The sequence below is a fragment of the Alexandromys fortis genome, unplaced genomic scaffold, assembly GCF_014885135.2.
Source record: "Alexandromys fortis isolate MF-2015 unplaced genomic scaffold, M_Fortis_MF-2015_v1.1 scaffold_68, whole genome shotgun sequence".
NCBI lineage: Eukaryota > Metazoa > Chordata > Mammalia > Rodentia > Cricetidae > Alexandromys > Alexandromys fortis.
This window is the reverse complement of record NW_026067948.1, coordinates 8,241,505-8,245,982: the sequence shown is the minus strand read 5'-3', so window position 1 is coordinate 8,245,982 and position 4,478 is coordinate 8,241,505.

The following is a 4,478-nucleotide window of genomic DNA, read 5'->3' as shown; positions in this document are numbered from 1 at the left end:
TGAAATGACCCTATCCTATAGCCATACTGATTAATATCTTGCATATCACCATAGAACCTTCATCTGGAGATGGATGGAGATAGAGACAGAGACCCACACTGGAGCACTGGACTGAGCTCCCAATGTCCCAAGGAGGAGCAGAAGGAGGGAAAATATGAGCACTCGATGCTTTTTTAACATAAACCTAATATTCTTAAGTGTTCCTCTCTGACCTGTACTCTCATGAAAGGGAGGTTCATCCTCCTAATTTATTTTATAGAGTTAAACATTCTTTAATGTCTTATCCAAATTGAGTACAAAATGTATTGCCTCTGTTAGGATTCAGCTCAAGAGAGTCAACTTGACTTCATCAGACAAGACAACAGGCATCGCCTCTGCTTCCCTGCGTGGATGCCCATCTGTGCCCATAACAAACACTGCCCTTATTTGTTTGCATGTCTCCTTATCACCAAGCCCTGAAACACTCCAAGCCCTTGAGGACATTTGTTGTTGAACTAAGAAGCGGCGGGGCTGCGTCCCCAACACCTCGGCCGCTTGGCTAGCTTATGCCCGAAATAACAACACGCAAACTGTATCCATTTAAAGACTGCTTGGCCCATGAACTCTAGCCCTTACAGGCTAATTCTCGCACCTGGACTAGCCCATTTCTAGTAATGTGTGTAAGCACCCCAAGGTGCGCTTACCGGGAAGATTCTAGCCTCCATCCATCTTGGGTTGGAGCTTTATCACGTGTGCCTCAGAGAGCAGAGCTATCGGGAGAGCAGCGCATGGTGTCTCTGCTCCAGAGCAGAGCTGTCGAGTCTACCCAGGAGAGCTGAGCATGGCGTCTCTGCTCCAGAGCGCAGAGCTGTTGAGTCTCTCCGGGAGCAGAGCAGAGTCTGACCTCACTTCCTCTTCCGCCCAGCATCCTATTCTGTTTATTCCCCCCACCTATGTTCTAAGCTATGAGGCCAAGCAGTTGGTTTATTATAATTAACCAATTACCTTCCTCCATCAATTTGTGGAATGAGTCGATAACTGGGGCCCAGTTCTCATCATTTCTTTATCACTTTTTGACATATAATTTTCCCTGCCAGGTACCAGTTTGTCTCCTGCTGGAGTGAGGCCGAACATTGCCTTCTCTAGATGGAATTAATATTCTCCCTGTTTATCAAGCTGAAGAGGTAAAGAAACATAGACTCACTGACTCTCTGCTCAAGCAAGAAACGTTTTTTTCTTTGTGTGTGTGTGTGTGTGTGTGTGTGTGTGTGTGTCTCAAGTAGGGTTGGCTGGAGTTGAACTCCCTAAGCATTCAAGGATGACCTTGAACTTCTGGTTCTCCTACCTACACCTCCAGAGTGCTGGGACTATGGATGTACCCCAGTTTACCCAGTTTCTGCAGTGCTGGGCATTGAACCCAGGGCTTCCTCCATGCTATGCAAGCCCTCTACAAACTAAGCTGCGCCTCCCGTCCACAAGGAATACTTTTGAAAGCAAACGAGTTTAAAAGTCTGAACCTGCAGTCTTCATCTTGATTGTCCTCACTTTTTCTCATTGCCGGGGATAGATGAGGCTGGATGCTGTTCTTCCTAAAATCTCACTTGCTAAGTTATTTGACCTATAGTTCAAACAGGGAAGAAAGCCATAGTATTGCTGCTCCAAGATAAACCCGAGGGGCAAACAGTCAACTGCCGGCTAATATAGTAACAGAGTATTGCTATTTCTTTCTTACTTCTGTCATCAGGTATTCATTAAACAAAAGACACGGGGCAGGTAGGAAGCTGGAGCCAGGTTCCAAGGAGGCTGCAGAGGACAGGGCACATCGCGTGCAGCAATTAGGACTAAGTTTACTTGGGAGAGAAAAGTGGGAGGCAGCCTGAGGCTCATCACCAACTCTATGGAAACCTGAGGGCACATGAGCTCTTAGACCTAGACACATCCAGGGTAGCAATGGGCTCATGGGCAGGGGAAATGGTGTGCTAGTCCAGGTTCATCTTGTGTGAACATTTTCTGATTAAAACAAAGCAAAAAAAAAAAAAAGTAACAAATTTTAGGCTTACATTTTCATGGAATGGCCTTTTAAAAATCCTCTTACACCAGAGGTTCAAATACCAATGCCTGAAAAGGCCAAGGCCAAGTGAGTTAAGAATAATGAATAGGAGCATGGTCTTGGGCAACAGGGTCTTGGTGCTGCATAGGCATGGGGATCGCTGCTACCATTTTCTCTTCTTCTTCTTCTTCTTCTTCTTCTTCTTCTTCTTCTTCTTCTTCTTCTTCTTCGTCTTCTTTCTTCTTTCTTTTTTCTTCTTTCTTCTTTGGTTTTTTGATATAGGGTTTCTTTTTATAACAGTCCTGGCTCTCTGGGAACTCACTTGTTTTGTAGACCAGATTGGCCTTGAAATCACTGAGATCCAGTGCCTCCGTGGGGATTAAGGGCATGATGTACCACCAGCGGCGACTGGTGTGCTTTCAACTTTCTTATTTTTTTTTCGCTTTCATCTTTCTATACGTTTATATATCCAATTTTTTTCTGGGATAATTTTTAAAATATTGATATCTAATTGAACATTTTGTTAAATAAACTAGCAAAAAGTTACATGTAGTCACTCTTCAATACCTCACTTAACTTTCTAGTCTAGCAGAGTACTGGACAATTTTTTTTTACTAAATAATCTTATTGAAAAGATTATTAAAAACATCAAGAAAATCACACAGGGTAAGAGAGTTTATGACTCGATCCTATTATCATTAACACCGTCGGTTTTTCTTCACCTAACTATTTCATGTCCGCCTTTCCCTACATTGCCTTTGTTTTTGTCCTGCAGTAATCAGAAAAGGAGCACAGCATACAATGACCTGTTGTTCAAGGAACTGGTGCAGCATTGCTGGGTACAGGCTGGTTGGCAAATCTGCTATCCCACATAATTCAATCTGTTGAAGTAATTGGATCTTTGCTTGGCAGTAGGATGAATATAAACACTTTCAAAATACATTATTTAATTTGGTTTTAAATATCCTTATATATGTAAGGCTAGGAGAAAGTGGCTTGAAAATATGAAAGCCACCTTGCTCCAGTCTAAATAACTCTTGCTAACTGAAAGCCTTAAAAATAAAATAGAGTAGACATTATCCAAGTATATTGGTATGTACAATCAAAATAGTCTTTATTTTTAAATTATTGTTTCTTTCCTCCACTGTAAAGATTCTCATGCACTTACAGGAGTTTTGGCTAATGCTTTGTTTAGCCTTATTCAATCTCTGTGCTAAACAAACCAAACAGAGCTGAGCCCAGTGAGCACCAGGATGGGTGCTAGAACTAAGCATAACCACCAGACAAAAAGCATGGCAGCCTTGGAATTGTCGCGACAAAATCTTGCTCTCACAGAGAGCCAAGAAATAGGATTTATCTCGTCTTTCTCCCATGAGGTTGGTGTGACCCTGCCAAATGGCTGTCTCACAAGTTTACTGCACTTGGGCCCGAGGGAGTGGGAGGACTGAGGGTTTTCATAGAAAACACTTGAACTCTCCACAGCTCCTGCACTCTTTTAAGAAAGCAAAAATTTCACAAGACCCTCATCACTGTTGCCTCAGTGCTGGTCAGAACTCCTTCAGAAGCAGCTTTCTAACACAGGATTCTCATCTAGTGCTTCTGAAAGGACTTCATCCCGTGAGCTGTGGTAGAGGCTTCCATGGCAGGTGACTCAATGAGGTTCAGATTCAGCATGGGAAACATATCTTTTAGGTAGCATTCTGAATGCATGGAGCAGCAAGAGTAAAAAGAATCATGTGCTTCCTGTAATATTTTACTGTATGTTGTAAAGAACCTAGCAGGAAAAGGAGGCTTGCTGGGGAAGGAGAACAGAAGTAAACACAGGGAAAGGACCAGTTAAGAAAGAAGAGAAACGGGTCGCCAGCTTGGCAATTTTTAGCTAAGGACATTAAAGAAACAACACCACCCAAAACAAACACAGCCAGGAGCCTCTGGAAATATTGTAAGGGTAGAAGGGATGGCTTCTGTTATTGATAATGTGGACCCCAGCTAGAAAGAAGGAAAGCCGTTTGCTCCTGTTGTCAATTGCGTCCCCTTCTCTTCTTCCTCCCAGCCTTGTGAGTGAGTTCAGGGACAGACCCTCATTAAGGAGGAATGGAAGAAATGAGGAAGTCAGAGTTGCAAACTCCTGGAAAGAGATGGCACCAGGAGATTGGGTCTTAATCAGGTTTTCAAAATTCCCGGTAGGATTACCCTCAAAGTTTCATAATCTTTATCTGGTAAATGAGTAATTACCATCTGTGAGATTAGATTACTCAAAAATGCTAGTTTAGCCCAGGCTTCAAGCACACCTATTTTTTTTTCTTTTTTTCTTTCTGCCTTTTCTGACCTCTTCCGTCATTTCACCCCAAGGCCATTTCTAAAATTCCACCACTCCCTCCTCATCCACACAGACCCCCGTGAGAGTCACCTCTGCCTGGGGGTGGCATATGACAGTAGAGGAAACGAG